This window comes from Grampus griseus, assembly GCF_964374135.1.
Source record: "Grampus griseus genome assembly, chromosome: 3".
Taxonomy (NCBI): Eukaryota; Metazoa; Chordata; class Mammalia; order Artiodactyla; family Delphinidae; genus Grampus; species Grampus griseus.
Window position 1 is genome coordinate 126,345,164 of NC_139019.1, and position 14,761 is coordinate 126,359,924.

Below are 14,761 nucleotides of genomic sequence, written 5' to 3' on the forward strand. Positions count from 1 at the left end.
TACACTCTGTGTGATCTCTGCTAATGGCACTTTGAAATTGTATTAGTTAAGTCATTTTAGATATAACATTTGTCACTGCGGATCCAATTGTCAGGTACTGAGTTATCAGTTCTTTGAAGAAATAAATTTTGAGGAGGTATGGGAGGAAGGAATACATTTTACAAAACATTACAAGGAAGCTCATGACTGACCTTTGAATAGTAGGAGTTTTGAGTATGCTGTTAAAAATCTGTAAGGGACAGTTAAGAAAATTATCAGACCATAAGAGAAACGTGTGAGTTTGCCAAACAAGGATTTCAGTGTAGATTTTGTCTTTATCAAATGAAGTTGAAGGAACAAGTTATAGTTAAAGTTTGAATGGAAGAGTCTTCCCTTGTTGTTCCACATCTGATTGTTGCTGTTTACATTCCTTTATTGAGCCTACATCTTCATAAGCTTTTTGACAGGTATATGTTGAACACTTCTGTTTCATGGTCAAGACAGGATCAGAGGCCATGGATACTGACAACTGATTTCTCTGTTTTCTTCTGTCTTTTTCCATGACTATATCTACTGCCTCACCTTGGTTTACAAGCAAAACCTAGAAAACCTACAAAAATAAGTGTTTTGTGGTTTATCTAGGAATAATACAGAAAATATTGCTGTTATTTTTGGTGAAGAAAATCAATTTTGTATAGTTTACTTCAACCTAAATAAAATGTGAATTTTGTTTAAAAAAATAAAAGTTACCAATGTGGGGAGGTAGGAGATTAAGAGGTACAAACTGGGTACAAAATAAATAAGCTACAAGGATATATTGTACAGCACAGGGAATACATCCAATATTTTATAATAACTTTAAATGAAATATAATCTATAAAAACTTTGAATCACTATGTTGTACACCTGAAACTAATATAATACTGTAAATCAACTATACCTCAGTTTAAAAAAAAGGAAAAAAAGATACAGATTAAAATTAGCCAGGAAAAAGATACACAGGGAAGAGTCTAGAAGAGCCATCAGATGCGAGCTTCCATCTGTCCTCTCCCAGTGGATTGATACAGACAACATTTAAGTCTTCTATCAACAATGAGAGACAACATGCACAAAGTACTGCCAACCCATGAAGTTCACTTGAGCCTTGGTGTCCAGAGTTTTTATTCAGGGTCAGTCATGTAGACAAGGTGTGCATACATGGCTGACCTTCGTTACTTAGTCTCTAGCCTCTCAGAGGCCAAACTGATACTAAGTGTCCCAAAGCCCCATGTAAAAAAGATGCTTTTATCAGGCAGGATATTCCAAAAACTTAGAGGTTACCTCCTGGGAGCCTGGCAAGTGGTCAAACCTTTCTTTGAAATGTGCAGGTTTTAGGCAACCCAGGCCTACTGAGTTTATCTTTTACTGCAGAGAAGCACACTCTTTCTTGAAATCCAGAGACTTTTGGTGCCTGACAACAACAGGAGTGGCAGTAGCAATGACAACAGGCACCATGCACCACTACAGGTGCTAGAGACATGAGAGCAACTGAGTCTGCAGACTCAGGACAGTTAATCTCAGCCCTGGCCAGAGCAGCCTTCATAGACCCAGGAGGAAGTGGAGCCAGCATGTCCACGGCAGGCACTGTGAAATATACTCAAGAATGTTTAAAATGGCTGCAGCAAGGGCCACAAGCCTGGCCTTCTAGTATGTCAGCAGGAACTGCTGATCTCTCCCCAGAGGGCAGCATGAGTGTGGTGATTACAGAAGCCTGTTGCAGAAACAGCTTAAGATTCAGTAGTGGGACACCTCATCCCAAACTTGCAGGGTTAAGGCAACACAAGTGAATGGAACAGAAGCCAGAGAGTTTCCCAACCCAAGAATGAAACCCAAATGGAAAGAAAGGGAAAGGATAAGTTCCAATTAAAGCCATTCCAACACCATAAGGTGGGGCAGTACAGAAAAACCCTCATATTATCCATATGCTGGTTAGCCTACCAGGGAACCACTAAGAGTTAAAAAGAAAAAAAGGAGGGAAAGGCCAGGGCATCCCAGGGAAGAGAGGATGCAGCTTCTCCCCCATCATAAATACTGGACTCAACCTACCACATAGGAGTCTAAGTGGGTGGCCAGAAAGCCCTTCCTTCTGTGAAAGGGCCTATACTAAGGCCTCTGTGAAGAATAAGTGAAACAGTAACCCTCTTCTCAAGGAGCTTGCAGTGTAGTAGAGTGGATTGCAAACTTTCTTTTTTTTTTTTTTCTTCAGCTGCTCATGAGGATCACAAATACCAAATCATGGGTCATGCAGGGTATATATTGATAAGCACAAGAAAGAAATTGAGTGAAATTGAAGTGATCTGACTGCATCCCTCTCTGGACTATGATCTCCATAGCACATGATCTCTGGACCATGATCTCCTATAGGGCACTGGGTCAATTCAATTGTGTAGTGAATTGACTGTCTCTTATGGGAAGAAAAACTTAGACTTGCTGCTACCTGTTCTGTGCCAGGTGCTACACCTGGTGCTTTACAAGCATAACTCATGCTTGTAACAATTTTATGCTTAAGGCATTGTCATCTCAGTTTGAAGAAAGTCATATGAAGAAAATGGAGGCTCAGAGGACTGAAGTGACCTGCATAAGTCACACAAGCTAATATGTAGTAGAGCTAGAATATCAAGCTGTGTCTTTCTGACTATATAACCTGTGCTCTTTGCCATATACTGGGAATTATTTCTTTTAATTACTAATGTAATAAGTGAAAATGGGTATTCTTTTTAAAGAACAAGCATATAAAAGTTATGTAAAAGTTGCAGGACTTCCCTGGTGGTCCAGTGGTTAAAAATCCATCTTGCAACGCAGGGGGATGCCAGTTCGATCCTCAGTCAGGGAACTAAGATCCCACATGCCTTGTGGCAACTAAGCCCACACACTGCAACTACTGAGCCCACGCACCACAACTAGAGAGCTTGCATGCCACAACTACAGAGCCCTGGTGCTCTGGAGCCCGTGCACCACAACTAGAGAGAAGCCCGCACGCCACAACTAGGGAGAAGCCCATGCACCACAATGAAGCACCTGTGCGCCACAATGAAAGATCCAGTGTGCCACAACTAAGACCCGACGCAGCCAAAAAAATAATAAATAAATACATAAATATTAAAAAATTAAAATTGCAAATATAACAGTGTCCTGATATCTTTCAACCAGCTTCCCCTCATGTTAACATCTTACATAACCACAGTACAAGCATGAGAATCAGGAAATTAACATTAGTACAATGTTATTGACTACTGTAAAAACTGTATTTGAATTTCATAAGTTTTTCCACTGAAACTATTTTTGAAAAGGTCCAGTCCAGGATCTCACACTGCACTAGTTATTTCTCCTTAGTCTCCTCTAATCTGCAGCAGTTCCTCTGTCTTTCCTTGTCTTTCATGACCTTGACACGTTCTAAGGGTGTTGATCTCCTATTTTAATGTTCCTCAATTTGGGTTTGTCTGATATTTCTTCATGATTAGTCTGAGGTTATGCATTTTAGACAAGAACACTGCAGAAGTGATTTTGTGTCCTCCTGAGGGCATCCCATCACAGGATTTAGGTTGTTGATATGTCTTATTACTGGTGACTTTGACTTTGATCACTTGGTTAAGAGGGTTTCCATCAGGTCTCTCCACTCTCAAGGTAATATATTTTCCTTTGCAGTTAATAAATATTTTGGAAGCGATGGTATGAAGCTCTACAAGTATATTTCTTCCCAAATTTTCACCTCCTAATTTTAGCATCCATCAGTGGATTTTATCTGCAGTTATTCCTGTGGTACTGACCTAATGGTGATTTTCTGTTTTCCTCATTCCTTTCACACTCATTAGTTGGAATTCTACAGCAAGGAAGAGCTATCTCTTCTCCCTCATTTATTTATTCAATTATTTATATCAGTATGGACTCATGTATAAGACTCTGGAATTTGGTTGTATCCAGATTGCCAAAGATCTCAAATACTATGTTAAGAGTTTGCACTTGATTCATTGGGCAATGGAGAGCCACTGTGGCTTTTTTTTTTTAAGCAGATAATTAATATAGACAATATTAATGGCTTTTGAATCAGAATCCATCAGTGAATTAGTTGAGGATCAAAGTAAGAATCCCTTCCTTCCCTCGTTGTCCCTGTAGGTCCTTTGTTGCTTATAGCTCTGGCTCTTCTATCTAGGGCTTCAAGTAAGAGCCCCAGTACAATTGGCTTTTTAAAAAAATAAATTTCAAAGCCTACCCTATTACACAAACAGTAGTCCCATGTTCTGAGTAAGAAGATACAGCAGTTTTGGCTCATTGTTAAAGAACCTCAAATCCCACACTACTCCATAGTGGCCCCAGGTTCTGAAAATAAGAGACCCAGAAGGACTGGCTCATTGCTGACAAAGCTCAAAGTCTACCTTATTGCACAGACAGTGGTCTGGGGTTCTGCAAGAACCTCAATGCCTACTGTACTGTGCATAATACAGAGGTGGACATCATCGGGTTGCAAGCTGTGGAGGAGAGCAGCACGTAATCCATCACACAGACAGAAGAGCATGGGGAAGGGCTGGAGGTCACTGGTGCCATCATATCTAAGACAAGGAGACAGTAACCTGTTAAGCCCATCAGAAGAAGAGCCAGAACATGAAACCAAGCTGTTTTCAGTTTAGTGTCCCTTAGTTTTAAATTCATTTTTAGAATGAATTACTATCTTCTTTTTGAACTTATGTATTCCACAGCATAGAAGTGACCTCACAGTGGATTCTGTGACATCAACCAAGCTTCAGCCTGAGACGACCCTAGTCTCCAGTCAAATGGAGCCTCACCTCATACCCATGCTCCATGGAGCTGATAGAAACACTCTACCTCACATTAACCCCTGTCTATCTTTGGTTCCTCAAGGTTATGGTTGAAAGTCACCTTCTGTGGGCTGGAAAGCACCACCACCTCCTTCTCTTGCTTGTCTTCCCTTTGAAGGTCCCTGAACATAGATACTATGTCTGGCCTGTAGATCAAGCAAGAACAAGACTCATGTTTCCTCAGTATACTCATGGGAGGGAGGAGGGGAACAGTAGTATTTGTCAGGCTACCATCTTGACTTGACTTCGCAATTCCACTTCTGGGTATATGAGAAACTCTAACACATGTGTACCAGGAGACAACTGTAAAATGCAACAAAATATAAGGGCAAAACATTGGAAATAGCCCCAAATGTCCATCAACTGGGGAACTGATAAATTATGGACTACATATACTGTTGGATACTATACAACAGTGGCAGACACACAGGCATGAATGAATCTCACCTATGGTAGGGTAAAAACAGTAAGTCACAGAACACATGTGCTTTAGTTCAATGTATAAAACAGTTAATAATAATACCTAGCAATAAATTATTTAGAGTATATATTTGGCAAAATTAGAAAAAAGGAAGTATCTATAGGGTATAAAGGAGGGAGATGTTATTAGGGAAGTATACACAACAGCTTCAATAGTGTTGGCGACTGTTCTATTTCATAAACAAGGTGGTGGGTACACAGGTATTTATTTTCTAATATTTTCACATTTCTGAAATCTGGATGGTCTTAAGATATAGCTGTCATTATCATGAATACACCTTAGTCAGTTTTTTAATACATTTTACTTTGTATGTATTCACAAGGGTGATAAATGTTAAAACCAAAGTCTGAAAAAAAATTTAATACGTATAAAAAATTCAAAATGACAAAAAAATCATTGTGTCAGTTTAATTGGTATAATTTTTTCTTTTTTAGTGGTACATAAAATACAATATGTATTATACTTGATGACATCTTATATTCAGAGGGATACTAAATTTTTAACCATATTAACTGTATATTGTATATACAGTTTTGCAAGTATGGTATATTTTATCATAAAAATCTATTGTCTGTTATCATTTTTCCATTTTTCACAGGGGTAAGAAAAAACACAAATACCTATGGGAAAAGGTATTTCATGTAAAAAGTAACTAAAGGAGAGTAGGGTTGGCTATACTACTATTAGACAAAATAGACTTTTAAGTCAAAAACTGTTACATGAGGGAATTCCCTGGCAGTCCAGTGGTTAGGACTCCGTGCTCCCTGCTGAGACCACGGATTCAATCCTTGGTTGGGGAACTAAGATCCTTAAGCTGTGTGGCGCAGCCAAAAAAAACTGTTACAAGAGACAAAAAAGGACACTACATATTGATAAAAGGATCAATTCACCAAGAAGATATAATAACTATAAACATATATGCACCAAATCACATACCTCCAAACTGTATGTAGCAAATATTATTAGAATTAGAGAGAGAAGTAGCCCGATCTACAATAATAGTAGACTTCAATAATCCACTTTCAATAATGTATAAGACAACCAGACAGAACATCAGTATGGAAGCAGAATACTTGAACAATACTATAGACAAATGGACACAACAGACACCTATACTCCTCTCAGCAACAGAATGTACATTTTTTTTCAAGTGCACATGGAACATTCTTCAGGATAGACCCCATATGTTAGACTACAAAGCAATTGTTAATAAGTTTTAAAAGATTGGAATTATGCAATGTATCCTTCAAATCACAATGGAATGAAACTAAACATTAATATCAGAAGAAAAACTGAAAAATTCACAAATATGTAGAAACTAAACAACATACTTTTAAACAACCAATGGGTCAAAGAAGAAATTGCAAGGGAAATTAGGAAATATATTGAGACAGATGAAAACAAAACACAATGCGCTGAAACTTATGAGAAACAGTAAAAGCATTGCTAAAAGGACAATTTATAACTGTAAATACTTACATTTAACAAGAAGAAAGATTTTAATTCAACAACCTAACTTTTCCTCTTAAAGAACTAGAAAAAGAAGAACAACCTAAACCCAAAGCTAGCAGAAAGAAGGAAGTAATATAGATTGGGTAAAGCTGCCTAAAAAGTACAGTACAGGAACTCAGTATCATTTCCCTTTCAATTAGGAACTCAACAGTATGCACTCAGTCTTAAAACACTTCTCCAGGCAATGAGATATAATTATAGACAAACTAACCTGAATCAGAAATATTTGTTTCCTTTTTCTGGTTGAGCCTGGAGTTGAGGTTGGAACAGGGCACAATCTTTTTGAGTTCAGTTACCAGAACTGAAGACTCAATGGAGAGCAGGTCTTTTCCATTTGCTCTGTTATTTTCAGAGTGTGGTTTTAAACTATGTCTCTGGAGATCTATCCAGCTTGCTTCAGGGTACCATCCTGCATCTTTACATACCATACGGACCACTCTGGCATCACTGTTCTTGATGAGAACATGTGAGGAACTTCCTATTCTTGTGATATGAGAAGGGAACAAGCAGCTCAATTAAGAAATCAAAAAGTGGTTTGATTCTAGTTTCAGTATTTTGAATATGATGGACCAAATCAAAGGATGGTCCATCTCCTGTATAACTTAGGTAAAAACAATGAAAAATTTCCATCAAAATACATAATTATCCTAAGGAATCATATATAGCAGAAAAAGGCAAGAACAAGTAATTTTTAAGAACTGAGATAATTGAAAATATGGAAGAAAAGAAGATAATAATGAGAAGCTGAGTCTAACAATTTATAGTAATTTCAGAAGCACCCTAAAAGCTGGTTGAATGGCACAGTTCTAATCAAAAGTTATTATACCACAACAGAAGTCAAATTGTCAAAGCAGATTCAGAGAAATTAGGCACCTTACTTAACAGCAAATTTTACTAATGATGAATTAAGGATACAAGCAAAAAAGCAAGCATAACATCTATCTCTGGAAGGGTCCAAACTATCATATGCACCTCCAAAAAATAGATTTTTGTACTGGGATGTATTCTGGCTTCAGAGCTAGAGATGAGTGTTCACTGTGTGTGCTGGACATGTGCTGTAAAAGTCAGCTCTAGGGAGCTATTTAAGTTTAGAGCTTCTTAGTTTTTATATTCCACCAGTCATGCAGAGAGGGGATCTACAAGACTAATTTCTGTTCTCTAAGAGGTGCTCCATAATCAATAAATTCCAGATTTGTTTACAATAAGCAATGTAAAAATTCTGGTAAAAATATTCTCACATGAGACCTTCTTTGGCTATCCTCCTACTTGTAAGTTTACATGGAGGAGAGAGTTACAGAGCTGTTGAAGGATTCAACACAATTCAGCCCATATCACAGGAGCAAACCAACTGGGCCTTCAAGAGACATGCAGTAAGGCACCAAGGGGAGGTAAAAAGAGTGTGTGAAAAGGTATGTTTTTAGAAGTATCATCTCATTGTACCTTCTCAGAGGTAAGGTAAGGTTTGGGCAAAAGTATTTGTAGGAGAAGAACATTACCTTGTCAGAAAACCTCAATTGCTTGTCCTAGTCCAAAAAATATTTGAATAACAGGATCTTCTGTAAAAAGAGTGGATATTAGGTTGAGAAAGGGAAACCAGAATAATCCAGAATAAAGAGAAGGCTGAAGGCTCTTCAGCAATGCCTTTCTAGAAGTTCCAACGTTGGGCCTAAGAGTTAGTTAGTGAAAGAGGACAAACAAGAATATTTCTCATTCAAGGGATAGTATATCCCAATTCTGAGGCTCCTGAGAGGTTGAATATACAAGGTTATAAATTTTTAAAAATCTGTATTATCCAGAATTTTAAATGAACAATTATAACTGCTCATAGTATATAAATGTGCCACTTTGGACATTTATATTCATTTTCTTATTTGATATTTACAACAGGGTATGGAGTTGGCATTATGGTCCCCATTGTATAGTGCAAGAAATAAGATCCAGAAGGCTCATAACTGCAGAGGCTACCATGAACCCATGTTTTCTGTTCCCAAGTGCAAATGCTATTCCCTCTTAGTCTAATCGTCTAACATTTTCTAAACATTCTTGACAAGGAAAGGATAACGAAGCACTGCTTTGAGAAGGCTAGTTTTGAAAGTTTCTTCATTTTTGGAGAAATATGATTTAAGGGACAGATTTGGAGGTGTTAGTACCAAGCAGCCTATGACAGGCCTTGTGGTGCTCAGGTTGCACAGCTCACTCTGGCTGCCTCTTCACCTTCATCTTGAGCCCACATGTAACAGCCAGGACCTAGTTTTTCTTAGCCTTTGGATCCACCTCCTACATAAATGCTACTGTACATTTCTCTTCCAGCCGTAGATCTTGGGCACAGGGTTGGGAATCTGTCTGGGGTCCTAAGGAAACACACAGGGCTACAGTACAAATTCTTTCACTGGGGGATTTAGACTTAGATCACTCTAGCCCTGCCAACCATCCATCTTCTGCTCTGGCCAGCCAGATACTTCACCTTCCTCCAAAACCTTATCTTGCCATTTTTTACTTTTGTTGATATATCTTTCATTATTCACTTAGTTATTGTATTTCCCTCTATTCACCTGCCCCATTAATGTTAATTTCTCCTGTTGTAAAAAAGAGAACCATTTGCTTCCCAAGATTCCCTTTCATGTGGATTTCCTTCTCTGCAGCTCTTGTACCACTTCTTTCCGAAGTGCTGTATTTCTTATTTCTCGTCTCTTTCACAAATACAGACTCATCCTAACTTCTGTATCTCTTCCCCATTGCTAGCCAACACTTTCAAATCTTTTCCCACTTTAGTCTCCTCACCTGAAGTTCCTCTCTTCCTTCAACAGGGCACACCCTGAGGGGCTAAGTTAAGGGGTCTGCTTCAAAGATATACATTTTAAATAGAAGATACAGAAATACTGAAAGTAATGGAAAGAAAAAATATATATCATTCATATACTAATCAAAAGAAAGCTGTTATATAGCTCTTCTTACACTGGACAAAATAGAGTTCATTAAAAGGGAGAGAGATCACCAGGCAATAAAAAGGGAAAACTCACTACAATATAACATTCAGTAAATATAAGCAATGAAGAAATATAGGCATGTTTATTGTTATGTGAAATGTACACATTTCTAAAATAAGGGTATATATAAGGTAAAATATTCTCTATCATCAGACCAAAAAAAAAGTCCTTTTAACTTCAAGATAAGAAATTATACTGTCTTGAGCTCCCTTGTGCCTTCAGTTCCAAAATTCCATGGTTCTGTAATTCTGAGTTTCCATGGTTTTGTGAACTTCTGATTCCAATCCAAAGCAGTTCATTTGGAGAAAATAGGGCTATTTTCACTATTCTTACTGAGAATTCCTGAGGCAGGTATCTTGGTTACACTGGTGTGGGACATGGGAAAGCAAAGAAGGTGACTTAAAAGTAGCAAAAAGTACACCTAAAAGGTGTGGAAGTAACCAAATTTAGGAATAACAGAAAGAAGAACCAACACATTAAACCACCAGATTGATTAATGTGGACACTGCCATACTCTAATTTAAAACTGAATGAAAACAGCCCTTGGGAAGTTTTTGGAGAAGATTCGGAGGTTCACTTCCTGCTTGACTTCTGTACCACCACTGCAGTGACTTTATCTTGAATGAGGATGTCATTAATGAAGAATATCATTACATATGGATGAGATGATCTGAATTATTTTGTATGTTAACCCCTTACCAGACATATCATTTGCAGATATCTTCTCCCATTCAGTAGGTTGTATTTTTGCTATGTTGATGGTTTCCTTATCTCTGCAAAGGCGTTTAAGTTTAATTAGGTCCCATTTGTTTATTTTTACTTTTGTTTTCCTTGCCTGAGGAGATAAATCCAAAAAAAATATTGCTAAGACTTATGTCAAAGAGTGTACTGCAGTCCAATGTTCCTAGTATCATTATTTACAGTAGCCAAGATATGGAAGCAACCTAGCTGTCCATCAAAAGATGAATGGTTAAAGAAGATGTGGTATATATAATACAATGGAATATTACTTAGCCATAAAAAAGAATGAAATTATGCCATTTCCAACAACATGGATGGATGTGGAGGGTATTATGCTTAGTAAAATAAGTCAGAGAAAGACAAATATTGTATGTTTTCACATATATGTGGAATCTAAAAATTAAAACAAAGGAATGATAGGGTCTTTGAGACAATATGGTATAGTACAATGGTCCTTAACACTGGCCTCACTTAATAATCACCTTTTAAAAATAAAATTACCAGTGCCACATTCCAAAGGAATTCTCAAAATTTTGTAGAAAATTTATATTTAAAATATAATATTATGTGGCAATTCTGGAAATCAGATTCCACCCTCTCCCCAGGGTTTGTTGTTGTTGCTGCTGCCATTGTTGTTGTTGTTGTTAGTATACTGACTTAAAAAATTGAAGTATACTTGATTTACAATATTATATTATTTTTGAGTGTACAGCATAGTGATTCATTATTTTCACAGATTGTACTCCATCATAAGTTATTACAAAATAATGGCTGTAACTCCCTTTGCTATGGAATATATCCTTGTTGCTTATCTATTTTACACATAGTAGTTTGTATCTATTAATCCCAAACCCCTAATTTGTCCTTCCCCTATTCCCTCTCCCCTTTTGTAACCACAAGTTTGTTTCCCTTATCTGCAAGTCTATTTCTGTTTGCATATACATTCATTTGTATAATTTTTAGATTCCACATAATAAGTGAACAATAAGTCTTTCTCTGACTTATTTCACTAAGCACAATATTCTCTAGGTCCATCCACATTGCTGCAAATGGCATAATTTTGTTCCTTTTACGGGTGAATAATATTCCATTGTGTGTGTGTGTGTGTGTGTCTTTGTGTGTGTGTGTGTGCACATTTGCACACGTGCACCACATCTTATTTATCCATTCATCTGTTGATGAATACTTAGGTTGCTTCCATGTCTTGGCTGTTGTAAATAGTGCTGCTATGAACACTGAGGGTGCAGTACACGTGTTGACATAAGTCTTAGCAATATTCGTTTGGATTTATCTCCTCAGGCAAGGAAAACAAAAGTAAAAATAAACAAATGGGACCTAATTAAACTTAAAAGCCTTTGCACAGCGAAGGGAAACTATCAACAAAATGAAAAGACAATACTGGAGTGCATGCATCTTCAAATTAGTATTTTGTTTTTTCCAGATATATGCCCAGGAATAGAACTGCTGGATCATTTGGTAGTTCTAATTTTAGTTTTTTGAGGAATCTCCATTCTGTTTTCCATAGTGGCTGCACCAATTTACATTCCCACCAACAGTGTACAAGGGCTCCCTTTTCTCTACATCCTCTCCAACATTAGTTATTTGTAGACTTTTTCATTACAGCCATTCTGACAGGTATGAGGTGATATCTCATTGTGGTTTTGATTTGCATTTCCCTCGTGATTAGTGATGTTGACTTTCTGAACAAATTTTAGACGAATGAAATCAAAAACACAATACACCAAAACTTGAGTTCAGGTAAAGCAGTACTTAGATGGAAATTTATAGCTATAAAAACCTACATAAAGACAAAGATAGGCTAATGACCCAAGCAAGATGTCTGCCTCCAACAAGAGTTCAAGTAGATGAACACTCTCTGATATTTCTGCCACCAGCTTTTAGGACCCCAGAGAGAGCAACAGCCATCCTCTGCCTCTGCAGGACACACCCCAAGACCAGCAGTGGACAAATCTGGAAGACACCATCTTAACCAAGTGATTAAAAGTTTACGTCAACAATAATGGGACAAATCAACATCACGTGCCTCCTGGTATGAGAAGAACAAAGCACCACTTCTCAGAAGGCAGAAAGCAGAAGCAAGAAGAACTACAATCCTGCCGCCTGTGGAACAAAAACCACATTCACAGAAAGACAGACAAGAAGAAAAGGCAGAGGGCTATGTATCAGATGAAGGAACAAGATAAAACCCCAGAAAAACAACTAAATGAAGTGGTGATAGGCAACCTTCCAGAAAAAGAATTCAGAATAATGACAGTGAAGATGATCCAGGACCTTGGAAACAGAATGGAGGCAAAGATCGAGAAGATGCAAGAAAAGTTTAACAAAGACCGAGAAGAATTAAAGAACAAACAAACAGAGATGAACAATACAATAATTGAAATGAACACTGCACTAGAAGGAATCGATAGCAGAATAACTGAGGCAGAACACATAAGTGACCAGGAAGACAGAAGGGTGGAATTCACTGCTGTGGAACAGAATAAAGAAAAAAGAATGAAAACAAATGAAGACAGCCTAAGAGACCTCTGGGACAACATTAAATGCAACAACATTCGCATTACAGGGGTCCCAGAAGGAGAAGAGAGAGAGAAAGGACCTGAGAAAATATTTGAAGAGATTATAGTCAAAAACTTCCTTAACATGGGAAATGAAATAGCCACCCAAGTCCACGAAGTGCAGAGAGTCCCATACAGGATAAACCCAAGGAGAAACACGCCGAGACACATAATAAGAACATTGGCAAAAATTAAAGACAAAGAAAAATTATTGAAAGCAGCAAGGGAAAAACGACAAATAACATACAAGGGAACTCCCATAAGGTTAACAGCTGATTTCTCAGCAGAAACTGTACAAGCCAGAAGGGAGTGGCATGATATACTTAAAGTGATGACAGGGAAGAACCTACAACCAAGATTACTCTACCCAGCAAGGATCTCATTCAGATTCGATGGAGAAATCAAAAGCTTTACAGACAAGCAAAAGCTAAGAGAATTCAGCACTACCAAACCAGCTCTACAACAAAGGCTAAAGGAACTTCTCTAAGTGGGAAACACAAGAGAAGAAAAGGACCTACAAAAACAAACCCAAAACAATTAGAAAATGGTCATAGGAACATACATAACGATAATTACCTTAAACATGAATGGATTAAATGCTCCAACCAAAAGATGCAGGCTTGCTGAATGGATACAAAAATAAGACCCATATATATGTCATCTACAAGAGACCCACTTCAGACCTAGGGACACATACAGACTGAAAGTGAGGGGATGGAAAAAGATATTCCATGCAAATGGAAAACAAAAGGAAGCTGGAGTAGCAATACTCATATCAGATAAAATAGACTTTAAAATAAAGAATGCTACAAGAGACAAGGAAGGACACTACATAATGATCAAGGGATCAATCCAAGAAGAAGATATAACAATTATAAATATATATGCACCCAACGTAAGAGCACCACAATACATAAGGCAACTGCTAACAGCTATAAAAGAGGAAATCGACAGTAACACAATAATAGTGGGGGACTTTAACACCTCACTTACACCAACAGACAGATCATCCAAAATGAAAATAAATAAGGAAACAGAAGCTTTAAATGACACATAGACCAGATAGATTTAATTGATATTTATACGACATTCCATTCAAAACCAGCAGATTACACTTTCTTCTCAAGTGTGCATGGAACATTCTCCAGGACAGATCACATCTTGGGTCACAAATCAAGTCTCAGTAAATTTAAGAAAATTGAAATCATATCAAGCATCTCTTCTGACCACAACACTATGAGATTAGAAATGAATTACAGGGAAAAAAACATAAAAAACACAAATACATGGAGGCTAAACAATATGTTACTAAATAACCAAGAGATCACGGAAATAATCAAAGAGGAAATCAAAAAATCCTAGAGACAAATGACAATGAACACACGAGATCCAAAATCTATGGGATGCAGTAAAAGCAGTTCTAAGAGGAAAGTTTATAGCTATATAAGCCTACCTCAAGAAACAAGAAAAATCTCAACCTTACACCTAAATGAACTAGAGAAAGAAGAACAAACAAAACCCAAAGTTAGCAGAAGGAACGATATCATAAAGACCAGAGCAGAAATAATGAAATAGAACCAAAGAAAACAATAGCAAAGGTCAATAAAACTAAAAGCTGGTTCTTTGAGAAGA

The 14,761-nt window shown here is 37.4% G+C and overlaps 1 protein-coding gene across 7 annotated transcripts in view; it reads right to left on the bottom strand.

Annotated features, from left to right (window-relative positions):
* The window catches only part of LOC309821276 (uncharacterized protein), a 49,907-nt gene that overhangs the window by 2,523 nt on the left and 32,623 nt on the right, over nt 1–14,761 (bottom strand). For 6 of the 7 annotated variants that reach the window (XR_014296586.1, XR_014296587.1, XR_014296588.1 and 3 more), the window contains exons 10-11: nt 10,512–10,647; nt 8,322–8,381 (exon numbers count right to left, since the gene is read on the bottom strand). The gene's annotated coding sequence lies outside the window, so the exon portion shown is untranslated. The remainder of the gene's footprint in view (nt 1–8,321; nt 8,382–10,511; nt 10,648–14,761) is intronic. The other variant, XR_014296591.1, reaches the window with a different exon arrangement.